Source organism: Sorex araneus, chromosome 3 (genome assembly GCF_027595985.1).
Source record: "Sorex araneus isolate mSorAra2 chromosome 3, mSorAra2.pri, whole genome shotgun sequence".
NCBI lineage: Eukaryota > Metazoa > Chordata > Mammalia > Eulipotyphla > Soricidae > Sorex > Sorex araneus.
Genome location: NC_073304.1, coordinates 22672916 through 22687299, shown reverse-complemented (window position 1 = coordinate 22687299; position 14384 = coordinate 22672916). Strand labels below are relative to the sequence as shown.

The window sequence follows — 14384 nt, the reverse complement described above, 5'->3', positions numbered from 1 at the left end:
CAGTGACTGTCCCTAGCTGTGCAGTGTCTCTGAGCTCACCTGTTCCAAGGGCAAATCAGTGGGAGTTGATCCAAGATTTGTCAAGTACAATGAAAGTCACTGCACCTTTTACATTGTCACTTCTGACTAGCCATTAAAAGGCAGCTGATTGCGAATATATGAGGGACAATTATCCCTGAGACAGTGCAGCCAAGAGTCATCCATTTTGGTCAAATGAGATGAAGCCTAGTAAATTTAAGACATTTGATCTATACATCTCTCAAATCCCAGACGGTTCAACTGATTGTTTTGTTCTCTGACTAATTGTTTTTTGGCCCTGTATTGTTTCTGACACCATGTTCGGAATGAATCAGTGGAGCGTAAAAATGACAGGACTTCTCTCTTCTTACAAAGGAAATAAAGCTTTCCAATGACTTTGCTTTTACCTTATTGAAACTGATTCCTTGCTATAAACATTTTTAGCGTCTTTTTTTCCTAATTTTTGTAGATGTAGCAGACACATATTTAAATTCTCATATGTTCCAGGCAGTGTAATAGATGCTGGAATTAGAAAAGAAATAAAACATACTATACATAGATGTATTATACATACAGCCATACCAGTTTTTTTATCTCTAGCTAGAGAGATAAATATAAATTTTCATTTGTGTTCACAGTGATTTGAGAACTATCCTCATGATCCAAAGAGCAAAGAGCAATTTTGGCTGATTACTGTCAATCTGTTGAAATTATTTTTTAAAGTTTTTTTTACTTAAATAACAGTAATTTATAAAGTTATTAATAATTGTATTAATAATTGTGTTTCAAACATATAATATTCTAGCACCAACCCTCTGCCAGTGTCAACTTCCTTCCACCATTGTTCCCAAGTTCCCACCTGCCCCTGACACTCTCATCTGCCACCTTAAAAGACACATTTCAATGCTTGGTGGTTGTTGTTTGGATTTCATGTTGTTGAGTCTGTGGTTTAGATAAATAACTACACCACACACCCAAATTACCAATATATCTGAGTTTCCTAATCCCTGATTTCCTGTTATTTATTTATTTTTATCTTTCTTAGCTCCCCAATTTCTTTTCCCTCTGTCCAATTCTTCCCTGTACCCTAGAGTTAAGGGTAATCTAGGCACCCTCTCTTTGCTAAACTGCATTTACTTGTCCAGTTATTCTATATACCACAGATATGTGAGATCATCCTGTGTTTGTCTTTTTTCTTTTTACTTACTTCACTCAACATGATATCTTCTAGCTTTATCCAGATTGCTTCAAATTGCATGATTTCATTGTTGCTTGCAGCTTCATAGTATTACATAGTATACATCTTCATAAGGATTCATCTATCATTGGACACCTAGATTGAATCCATGTCTTCGTTATTGTTGCTATCCACAATGAATGCACTTTTTTGTTTGTCTTTGGACCACCTGATGATGTTCAGGGATTACTCTTGGGTCCTTACTTAGATACACAGGAGTTACCCATTGCCGTGTTTGGGGGACCTTATTGGAAAAGGAGATCAAACCCAGGTCTGCCATGTGTAAGGCTAGCTTGTAGTATCTTTCATGTGTTCTTTTGAATGAATGTGTTTTTATGTCTTGGGGGTAGTAGGAAAGAATTGCTGAGTCACATGGCAGCTTTATTCTAAGTTTACTGAGAGCTATCCATACTGTTTTCCACCGGGGTTGAACCAGGCAACATTCCTATCAGCAGTGGATGAGAGTACTTTTTCACCACATCCCCACCAAGACAGATTTTTTTCTACTACTTTTGATATATGCCATTCTCTGCTCATCATCACTTATCATTAGGGAAATCCAAATAAGTCTTTAAGTATTCTTTATTTGGATTTCCCTAATGGTAAGTTATAATGAGCAATTTTTATGTGCATATCGGCTATCTGCCTGTCTTCCTCCAAGAAGTATCTGTTTATTTCCTCTCCTCATTTTATAATAGGGTTCTGGATTTGTTGTTTATGTTGTTGTTGATATTTATAAGTACTTTATATATCCTGGATATCAATCCTTTATCTGATATGTTGAATATAAATTTTTTTTGCCATTCAGCTAGATGTCTGCATTACCTTCATCATATAGGAACTCTTAAATTGGTGTAGTCCCACTTGCTTATTTTTAATTCTGAAGCCCTTGTCAGTGGCATCATACCATTGAATATGCCTTTAAACTCAAAATCTCAGAGCATTATGCCTATATTTTCCTCAATGTACTTTATACTTTATAGTTTCTGGTTTCTCAAAGATATTTCAAGATCTTGATACAACTTTGAATTGGCATATGTGTAAGATTGGCATATAGATCGAACTTTAATATTTTGCAAGTTTATCCAGTTTTCCAAGCAGATGTTGTTAAGAAGCTGTCTTTCTTCATTCCATGTTCTCAACTCCTTTGCAGAAAATTAACTGTCCATAAATATGGGGTTTTGTCCTTAGGTATTTAATTCTGACACACTGATGAGAAAGCTTGTCTTTATTCCAGTATAATGCTGTTTTGATAGTTGTACTACAGCTTTATAGTTTAGTTCCAATTAGGTAACTACATACCTCCCATTTTTTTTTTTATTTTTCACTGTAGTGTTTGGCTGCTTGGGATTTCTTCTGATTCCATAGAAACTCTATTACTGACTTTTCCAGATTCTTGAGGAGTATCGTCTGAATTTGAATGAAGATTGCATTAAATCAACATAGTAATTTAAGTAGGATAGTCATTTTAACAGTATTGATTCTTCCAGTTCATATGCGTGGAATACATTTTCATTTCTTAAGGAATAAGCTTTCTTAAGTGATTTAAAGTTTTTATGGCATAGATGTCCCATGTATTTTATTAAGTTGATTCCTAGATACTTGATGTTTTTGGAAACGATTTTATTTTTTTTGCATTCTTTTTTTTAAAAAAATATTTACTTTTTAATTAGTGAGTCACAGTGAGGGTACAGTTACAGATTTACACATTTGCGTGCTTATTTTTCCCTCATGCAATGTTTAAGAGCCCATTATTCTACCAGTGTCCATTCTCCACCACCCATGAACCCAGTATCCCTCCCACCCCTCCAGACTCATCCCCCCAAACCCCCCGACTCTTTAGCGGGGCATTCCAATTTGATATCTCTCTTTCCTTTTGGGTGTTGTGGTTCCAAATAAGGGTATTGAGTGGTCATCCTATTCAGTCTCTAGTCTACTTTCAGCACGCATCTCCCTTCCCGCACAGGATCTCCAATCACATATTACTTGGTGTTCCCCTCTCTATCTGGGATGACTTTCCCCCAGCGTGTGAGGCCAGCTTCCAAGCTATAGAGCCAACCTCCTGAATACTACTATTCTTGGGTATTAGTCTCCTACTCTATTGTTCTATATTCCACAGATGAGTGCAATCTTTCTATGCCTGTCCCTCTCTTTCTGGCTCATTTCACTTAGCATGATACTTTCCATGTTGATCCATTTATATGAAAAGTTCATGACTTCATCCATTTTAACTGCTGTATAATATTCCATTGTATAGATGTACCAAAGTTTCTTTAACCAGTCATCTGTTCTCGGGCACTCGGGATTTTTCCAGATTCTGGCTATTGTAAACAGTGCTGCGATGAACATATACGTGCAGATGTCATTTCGACTATATTTTTTTGTTTCTCCAGGATATATTCCCAGAAGTGGTATTGCTGGATCAAATGGAAGGTCAATTTCTAATTTTTTGAGAATCGTCCATATTGTTTTCCAAAGGGGCTGGACCAGTCGGCATTTCCACCTGCAGTGGAGAAGGGTCCCCTTCTCCCCACATCCTCTCCAACAGTGGGTTGCTTTTGTTCTTTTGGATGTGTGCCATTCTCTGTGGTGTGAGGTGGTATCTCATATTTGTTTTTATTTGCATCTCCCTGATGATTAGTGATGCAGAGCATTTTTTCATATGCCTTTTGGCTATTCGTATCTCTTCCTTGGAAAAGTTTCTGTTCATTTCTTCGGCCCATTTTCTGATGGGGTTGGATGTTTTCTTCTTGTAGAGTTCAACCAGTGCTTTATATACCCTTGATATCAACCCTTTATCGGATGGGTATTGGGTGAATATCCTTTCCCATTCTGTAGATTGCCTTTGAATTCTGGTCCCTGTGTCTTTTGCTGTGCAGAAGCTTTTTAGTTTAATATAGTCCCATTTATTTATCTCTGTTTCTACTTGATTGCTTAGTTCCATGTCATCTTTGAAGATACCTTTAGCTTCAATATCATGAAGGGTTTTGCCGACCTTGTCTTCGAGGTACCTTATGGATTGTGGTCTTATTTTGAGGTCTTTAATCCATTTTGATTTGTGCATGGTATTTGTCAGAGGAATAGATTATATAGATTGTGGCCAAAGAACAATGCATGGAATGGGAAAAACAACCCTTTGATTCTGTTGAGACTGAAGTGGTCATCGAAACCCTGGCCAAATAAGGCATTCAAACTCAGTACATCAAGATCCTCCGCGAGCTGTATTATGGATTCACCACCAGGATTTCACCATTCTACAAGGAAGTGGTCATCGATGTAAAGAGAGGGTTTCGGCAAGGTGATACCATTTCACTGAAACTCTTCAGTGACATTTTCGAGAATGCCATGTGACAACTTGAATGGGAAGGAAAGGGAGTAAAGACAGACACTCGGCAATTACACCACCTCCACTTCACTGATGACATCATTCTAATAACACCAAATATTAGCCACAAATGCTGGGCTGACTTCAACCGCAAGTGTGGAAAGGTCAGACTACAGCTGAATTTCACCAAGACAAAGTTCATGAAAAATGAACTAGTTCCTGATGTTCCATTTGCTCTCAACATAATGAACATCTCCAAATGTAGCAGCTATGTGTAACTGGGTTAAGAACTCAACATGAGGAGTGACTTGACGCCAGAACTGTGCAGGAGGAAGAGAGAAGTGTGGAACACCTTCAAAAACGTTGAAGAAGTGGTTAAGAGGATGGTGAACCTCAACTCCAAGCACATTTTTTTAAATAAAAATTTTATTTTATTAAATCACCGTGTGGAAGATTACAATGCTTTCAGGCTTAGGTCTCAGTTATACAATGCTGAAACAACAATTCCTTCACCAGTGCCCATATACCACCACCAAAAAAAAAAAAAAAAACACAGTACACCTCCCATCCCGTCCCCCCACCCCCTACCTTGTAACTGATAAGTTTCATTTTACATTCTGTTTACTTTGGTTACATTCAATATTTCAACACAAACCTCACTATTGTTGTTAGGAGTACCCCACTAGATTCAGACCTACTGTAAAGACAAATTTTGAATTTCTGTACTTTGACACAAAGTCCAGGGAGATTTCTTCCAGATATTGAATCATTGCAGGCTTGAAAACCCAATCTGTGGTCGTCTTAATATGGCGGACACCACGCCCTTGATCCCCGGAGAGAAAGAGGCGAGAGAGAGAGAGAGAGAAATACCTTTCCCCTCCTGGGCGGGCAAGGGGCCGAGGCTTAGTTCTCAGGCTGGAGACATTCTGCGGGGAGTTGCCCATGCCGAAAGAGGTTTTCTTGGTCTGGATTCATGCTTGTGCAGCTGCGGAGAGGCCGCACATGCGTGCGGCCCCCGGGATCACCCAAGCACATCTTTTTGACTCCACTGTTCTTCCTGCATTAACATACGCCTCAGAGACCTGGGCCATATGAAAACAGGATAAGAATGCTATTCAGGTATCCCAAAGAGAAATTGAAAAAGCTCTGCTTGTAATATCACATTTCACTAAAGTGAGAGAAGGAATCCAGAGTTCCGACCTCCGTCGACAATTGAGAATCAGGGACACTGTCTCATTTGCCAAGGCATCGAAAATCAGATGGGCCAGACACATAATGTGCTTTAGAGATGACCACTGGACTAGAGCTATTACTGACTGGATTCCCCGAGATGTCAAAAGACTACGTGGCCACCCACCTATGAGATGGTCAGACTTCATCAAAACTTGAACTAATGGTTTGAGGCTTTTCATGTTCCTGGAGTGAGCAGAGACCATTGGGCTACACTAGCCCACAGCAGAGATGAATGGAGACGCTACTGCTGCCTGCTTAAGCATATCAAAGATCAATGGGATAACAAGTAATTACAAGTGTCTTCTCAAAGGACAATGCCACAAAAGTAGAAATTAGCAACAAAAAGATGATGGGGAAAACTTTCATTGGTTGGACACTTAAAATAACACCTGCTAAACAATAACTGGATCAAAGAGGAAATCACAGGACTGGTGAGATTGAAGTGGTAGGGTGCTTGCCTTGTGCATGGCAGACCTGGGTTGGATCCCTGCACTTCATATGGTTCCCTGAGCTCTGCCAGGATTGATACTTGAGCTCTGAGCTAGAGTAAACCCTGAGCACTGCTGGTTTGGGTCCAAAACCAAACAAAGATAAAAAAAAACACAAAGAAGGAATAAAAAAATCTTAAAAGTTATGATAATAAAGATACAAGCTATTAGATTCTATTATATACAGCAAAAATTATAGTAAGAGGAAAATTAAGAACAACATAGGCCTGCATTGAGAAAGAAGAAAAATCTCAAAACAACAACCTAAACACACATCTCAAATGTCTGGTAGAAACCAAGGAAGCAATCAAAAGAATCAGTGAAACCAGGGGCTAGTTCTTGGAAAGAGTAAGCAAGAAAGATAAACTTTTAGCTAGATTCACAAGGAAAAACAAATTGAGTCAGAAATGAAAGAGGAGCGATTGCAAAAGATTCCTCAGAAATTCAACATAAAGAGAGGTTATGCTGAACAATGTTTTGCTTTAAAGCTGGAGAATCTAGAAGAAAGTAAGAGATTGTTAGAGTCATGCAATCTTTCTCCTCCTACTCCCCCACAACAAAAGTATAAAATAGAAAGTCTGAATCAGCCAATAATAAGGAAATTAAAGCAGTAATTAAGAATATCCCCAAGAGCAAAAGTCTTGGTTCAGATGGGTTTATTGGTGAGTTCTTTCAAATCTACAGAGAAAAATTATTGCTTTTATTTCTTAAGCACTTATAAATATTAAGGATATAGAAATCCTTCCTAATACCTTTTATAATGCTAAAAACATAAATACCCAAAGTTCACAGGGACACATCCAAAAAATAAAATTTTAGACCAGTATCCTTGATGAACCTCAATGCAAAATTCCTTAACAGAAATTTAACAAACTGAATTGAACAAGGTATAAAAAAAAAATACAACATGTTTAGTGGAATTCATTTTTGAGATTCAAGGATGGTTCAACATACTCGTCAATTAACACAATACATCACATTAGTACAAAAAGAAAAATAAAAATCATATGACCCTATCAATCAACGAAGAAAAATCTTTTGACAAGATCTAATATTCATTCATTATTGAAAATCTCAATAAATAGTGGTAGAAGGAACCTTCCTGAAGATAGTAGCAGTTGTCTATAGCAAGCCTACAGCCAGTATCATTTTTTAAAAATTATTGAGTCACCATGAGATACAGTTACAAAGTTGTTCATGATTGGGTTACAGTCATACAATATTCCAACATCCATTACTTCACCAGTGTATATTTCCCACCACCAATGTCCCCAGTTTCCCTCCCACCATCACCTGACACCAGTCTGCATCAATGGCAGATACGTTTTGGTTGTCTCTCTATGTCTCTCTGTGTCTCTCTCTCTGTCTCTCTCTTTCTCTCTCTGAGAAGTTATCATATGTGTTTCTTCACCTACTTTCAGAACTCAGTTCTTGTCCAGAGTTATCATTTCAAACTATCATTGTCGTGGTTGTCCCTTCTCTATCCTAACTGCTCTCTATACAGACTCTTGTCGCAAGATTCCAATCATGGACTAATTCTCCTGGCTCTTATTTCTACTGTCCTTGGATATTAGTCTCATATTATATGCCTATATATATATTATACCACAAATGAGTTCAAGCATTCTAAGTCTGTCTCTCTCTGACTCATGATCTAGTATTATTTTTAATGGTGAAAAACCGAAAGCATTCCCTCTGAAATCAGATACACTGATCTCAGGTACATTCCACTTTTATTAAATATTAATATATAGCAATTAGGAAAGAAAACATTGAAGAGATTCAAATTGTAAAAGTCAAATTATCACTATTTGCAAATGACATTGTAGTATACATAGAAAATTCTAAAGAGTCCACCAAAATGTTTCTAGAAACAATAAACCAATGGTTAAAATTTTTAAGCTGCAAGAAACCATTTGCTACTCCCCCTGTCCTTTTTTATTTTTTATTGAAGCATTGTGTCACTGTGAGATACAATTACAAAGCTTTTATTATTTCAGTCATACAATGTCTAAGACCCATCCCTCCACCAGTGTATATTTCCCTCCCCCTAACTGTTTTCAATCTATTCATATATCCTTATAAAGTATTATCAATTGTTTAGGGGAAATATAGGCATATTCTTACCAGTTTAAATAGTTGTCAACTATTTAAAGGAAGTACCAATAAGACAAGGATGTGAATTTGATTTCTTTGTGGACCATTGAGCTTCAATTTGAAGTTACTGCTTGTTTAAACCACTTTTCTTCAGAATGGATTTTTCTGAGTATATGCCATTTTTAATAATAAATAGAACTCAGGAAAAATCCCATCTCTATGATAAATAAAATAACCGAGGCACAGAAATTATGAAAGTCTGGGATACATTGGATTCTCTGCTCTTTGTCTCACTAGCTAAGGCATGCACAACACTTTTTGTTTTAATTCTTCCGAGTCTTGGTTTTCTTATTTGTAACTGAACTCTTGAGCTTTCTAGTTCAAGTTCTCTTGGTTACAAGCTCCAGCATCAACTGTGATGAGCAGAGTCATAAAGAATATTTTCTGAATGGGTTCCTAGAGTGGTGCCCATCAAATGAAGATCTCCACACTGTAGCATAACAAGGAAGCAAAGTAGCTCTGGGGAATGGGAAATACTGTCCTTGAAGTGATTCATCTCTTTTACTCCATACTCTAGATTTTCCCATGCAGACTTTTATATTTTCCAGAAAGAGAGCCTGTCTTTCTGGTGGTGGGGGGCGCACACAGGACAGTGTCCAGAGGTTACTCCAGGGTTACTCCTGGCTACATACTCAGGAATCATTACTTGTGGTGCTTGGGATACTGAGTTTCAAATCTGGGTCGGCCACCTGCAACAACTGTCCTTCCTGTTATACTATCACTCGGCTGTCAGAAATAGAACCTAATTGATTCAATTTGGTTCTTCTGTTCATCCCTCCATACAGCTCTATACAGATGTGCAATCATCTGGACTTCAAAAAATTACTCACCAATTTTTTGAGGTCAAAGGTGAAATTATTCTTTTGAGAGAAGACCTACTTGTGCACTATAAACATCTCACCCATAGCCCACTTCATTGTCAGAATTGCTAAGAGGTGAAGCAAGATGATGTACTGTGAGTATTAAGCCCAGAGATCTTCATGAATTATGTAATTCCTTCTTATTTGGGGTGCTTTTAAAGGAGGTCATCATTAGTGTCATGGTCTTCAAAAGAAAATAGTATCTGAACTAGGTTTGGAGAGATCGTACAACGAATACTGTCTTTGCACACAACCAACTCAGATTCAATCCCCACTACCTCCTCTGGTCCTCTGAACCCTGCCAGCAGTGGATCACTGAGCACAAATCCAGAAGTAAACCCTGAGTACTGCCAGGTGTGGCCCAAACCCCATAAACAAATAAAAAAACAGTATCAGTACTGTCTGCAATACTCCATCGAGTCTACACTCTGTGTAGATCTCAGGCTTTCTCCTGAGATACTTTTCTCCTAAGATTCAGGCCTGCGTCACTAAGGGCAAAATTTTATGCAAGGGTGAATTGAGCAAATGGAGATCAGCTTTTCAGGTTCCTCTTTGGAAATAGGCGGAGGTCTGAGGCTCCTGTGAGATGACTGGTTTAGTGGAATTGCTTGGATTTTTTTTTTCCAGTATGGATAGTACCTAGATATTTTACAATATGAATGCATCCTTACAGTCAAATGCTTTCCTGCCCTGAGTCCTAGAGAATCCAGTCACAAGTACTGGAAGCCACAGGAAAAGGCATGACTACCTGTCCTTTCATTATGGATTTAAACTGTATGCGTGAAACATACACTGTAAAAGAATTTCATACACATCAGAGTTTGGGAAATTTGCGAGATATAGAAACAAAATTGCCAAATCCTAAAGCATGATAATTGTGAAGAGTTTGGTGTAGTACTTTCCAGTTTTTCATCCAATTATCAATGCATTTTTTGTTGCAGTTGTGTTTTGTGTATTTATTTTAGTGAAGAGTTTTCTTAGTGCTCACTTTTGTACAAAATTCTCAGGGCTCCATGATGCATTGAGTACTATTGTAGATCTTAAGCCATGTGGAACTAGTTCTCGCAGATAACAAAATATTTCCCGAGGTCATAGAAACTAGATGCGTTTGTCAAGATTCATTTGTAACCAAAAGAAATGTGATGGAGACAGCAAATTGGCTCTTCTTTCTGGTCCCTGGGATTCCATTCATCTGACATAAACACCAGCTGACAACCAAGAATGCAGATATTTTGAGTTCTTGGAAATGACTATAGCTTTAATGGAGAGAGTGCAGCTGCCCCCTCAGCTCAGGGACTTCCCCTCCACACAACCCCTCTAATTGCTGCTTTCTGCTCCGAGCCTGATTTGTGCCAGGCTCTGATGGCAAAGGGGGAGAAAGCCCCTTAGATGAGGCTAGAATGTGTCATTTGGGTGTCAGCTGGTGACATCAGAAAACAGAAGAGCTGGCAGCTGTCGTTGATTTCACCTATACCTGATCCTTGTCTCAGCGGGTGAGGAATGGGGAGCCCTATGAAAGTACCGTCATTTTAACTTGGAGAATGGTTGGAAAATCTCATTTCCTACTGAGAATTTAGTGCAGCGGTAGAGCATCTTCCTTGAATGTGTGAGAACCTGGGCTTGAGTTCTGGCATGAAAACAAGGAGCAGAAGCAAAAGCAATACCAACAGCACACAATAGGAAACATTATAACTTTTTAATACATTGCATTGGACAGCTTTTCCTTCTCATTTTCAATATTTTAAAAATATATTATTAACTTTTTTTTGGCTTTTTCACTATGCCTGACAGTGCTGAGGAATGTCTCCTGGCTCTGCTCTCAGGGATCACTCCTGGAGGGGATGATGGGGACTCAGTGGGGTAGTGGGGATTGAACATAGGTTGTTTGCATGCAAAGAAAATGCCCTACTTGCTGTATATTACAATCGCCTTCATTGGAAATATTGAAAAGATTATATTGTAAGGTCATTGAGGGTAAAACAGTGCATTAAATATCTGTTTCTCATGTGATTTGCACTGTGATCTAGCACTGATACACACACTATAGGATCATTAAGTGCTAGAAGATCTCACACATCTATCCTTAATATTCCTTTGGTCTTCATACTCTGCTTGGTGCTTTCATTCATTGCCAGGGGGTCAGGGGGTCATGGGCCATGTATATGTCAGTTACACCCAAATGAGTATTGCATATTTCTATATCTTGTTATGTACTTGACATCTGAATTGAATATCAGATTTGTGTCTTTATTATGACTTTGAAAACTATAAATTTTGAGTTCCTCCTCTCTATCCCGCACTTATCACTTTTATGTTTTTCATTCTAATAAGTGGGGTCGCCACTGTTCCTAGTATTTTCCATGAAAATTCTCTTAAAAATAGTATTTCCCATTTCCTTTTAGTCTCCTACCACAATCACTCTATTTCATCAGGTTCTTAGCAACTTCTTTTTAAAATTTATTTTATTGAATATCTGTGAGATACAATTACAAAGCTTTCATGTTTGAGTTTCAGTCATACAATGATTGAACACACATCCCTCCACCAGTGCACAATTTACACCACCAATATCCCCAGTATCCCCTCCTACTCTCACCCCTCCCCCTTCATGACTGATGATTTCCCCCATATGCTCTCTCTACTTTTAGGCATTATGGTTTGCAATACAGATACTGAGAGGTTATAACATTTGGTCCTTTATCTACTTTCAACACATATCTCCCATCCGAAACTATTCTTCCAACCATCATTGACTTAGTGATTCCTTCTCTATTCCAGCTTCCTTCTCCCACAGCTCATGAGGCAAGCTTCCAATCATGGGGCAATCCTCCTGGCCTTTGTCTCTACTGATGTTGGGTGTCAATCTTATGTTATTTTATATTCTACAAATGAGTGCAGTCATTCTATGTCGGTCCCTCTCTTTCTGACTCATTTCACTTAGCATGACACTCTCCATGTCCATCCACTTATATGCAAATCTCATGCTTTCACCTCTTCCAACAGCTGCATAGTATTCCATTTCTTATCAACGTCTTACTGAAAAATCCATCCTCTATTCGTTTCATTCCCTCTCCACCACAATTATCATAGGGCAATTGACACCAGTCTCTTCTTTGAGCAACTAGATAACATGTAATTAATATGATTATTAAAAATTAACATTAATTTTGCATCCTTCTTAAAATTTAAAATTATTTAATTATTTAAAATTGTTTAATCATTCAACAAAATCCTTCCTAAAGTAGCTTTAGTTTCAGTGGATTTGGGGTCCCTAAAATGTAATAAATCAGGTTATGATGTTGCTTTGGAACTTACTTAAACATTCTTATAGTGTTTCTGAATATTAGCATCTAGCTCTTTTCTGTAACAGACTTAGAGAGCTGGGTTGTGAGTATCCATATTTAGAGAAGATATTGTTTATCTACTAGCTTAGAGAAGATGAACTAAAGAAGTCATTTGAAACTGTTTTGCTATATACAAAGAACAATTAAAGAAATAGTGGAAAGAAAGGGAAAGGAAAAATGAATAGATGACAAATATAAAGCAAAATGTGTCCAATATGATGCACTACTTTATTAGTGTCTCTGGATCCATAGATATCTACTCAGATTGAGTCACTGTGTAGGAACAAAAGCAACCCTGGATTACAAGGTCAAATATGAAAATATTGGTTACTTTCACTTTGAGAAAATACCATGGAGAAAAGGCCTGCCCCACTCATAGGGCTATTCAGGCCCTTTGAATTAATGTGGATATGTGACCTTGAGTTTTTGAAATGATTCTCTGGCTGTTCTCTTCTGTAATAATAAAATGAGGTGATTAGTTTCATGCTCTCTCAGGACACTTCCAATTCTTAAACCATGATGACATTCTGAAATGTCATGAGTTTGGCAATATCATTCCTTATCCCCAGTAGAGGGGTAAAGGTGAGTGAAGGGCAGGACAGGAATGAGAGTCCTTATTCCTTAAGTCTGCAGAAGTCCCAGAGTTCTGAGTTCTGAAATTCTATCTCTACTTTAAATGACTTTGTCATCTCTCTGATACATTCATCAAAGAAAATTAATAATAATATATTGGGTATACCTTAGACTCATGGTATACATATTTATTTGGTGGATTAATAAATTGAATCTTGGACTTCTTAAGATAATTATAAGGCTGTATTTTTTACATTTCACTGTTCTATCCCTTTGATAGGTACTGATATATGGAAGAGAAGATGTGCTCCATCCCCAAAACGTACAGTTCATAATCAAAGTATCTTATTTTTTTCTTATATGCAATTTCTTATATCATATACCTGTATATCTGGTGATAATCACAGAGTGATCAGATTTGGGCTTCTTTGGTTCTCTTCCTAGTCTCCAAGTTTTCTTTTCTATAGAATTACATTATTTTCAAAAATAAAATAGTCTGTAAATTCTTCTAAGTGTTTGTTCACCAGGTTGATATCTGAGATACTCCTGAGTACATCTGCTGCTATTACCCAGGAGAAGACTCTCAGGGAGGGAAATAATAATAATCTTAGAGTGTCGAAGCTCAGGGACACAGGAGGTCAGGCTAAAGACTCTGCAGTATCTTTGAAATAGCTACAGTTTAGCCTGAGAATGTGAAGATAAGTCACAGGCAGTGCCTGACAGCTTCTTTCAACCGTGTTATCTCCGCTCTTGGCTGTGGATCTGTCAAATGGGACACAGTGGTCATTTATTTGTCACTTTGTACCTCCATTATATTTTCCTTTGCTAAAAGATGCTTAATTGCTAGCAGACATCTGTCCATTATGGATGCCATAAATTGAGATGTTTCTAAATTATGAGAAACAAATGCTCCAAAACAGCACAAAGAGATTGGCATATTCTTTATTGGTGCCTTTGGCCTTGTATGTCTTTTCACAGATAGATGACTCCATCCTCACCAGTCTGGATCCAAAAAAAAGGAAATTTAAGAGATCTAATATTTATTGAAGGCAAAACATGGGCTTGCAGCAAATATTAAGGCATTTCAACACTTACATCTATCCTGGAGGCTGCATATTATGGTCCTCATTGTTTTCTGTGAAGAAATTA

At 37.8% G+C, this 14384-nt stretch overlaps 1 protein-coding gene across 19 annotated transcripts in view; it reads left to right on the top strand.

Annotated features, from left to right (window-relative positions):
* Nucleotides 1-14384, top strand: part of NRXN3 (neurexin 3) — a 1748572-nt gene that overhangs the window by 576774 nt on the left and 1157414 nt on the right. The gene's annotated exons all lie outside the window — the stretch shown is intronic.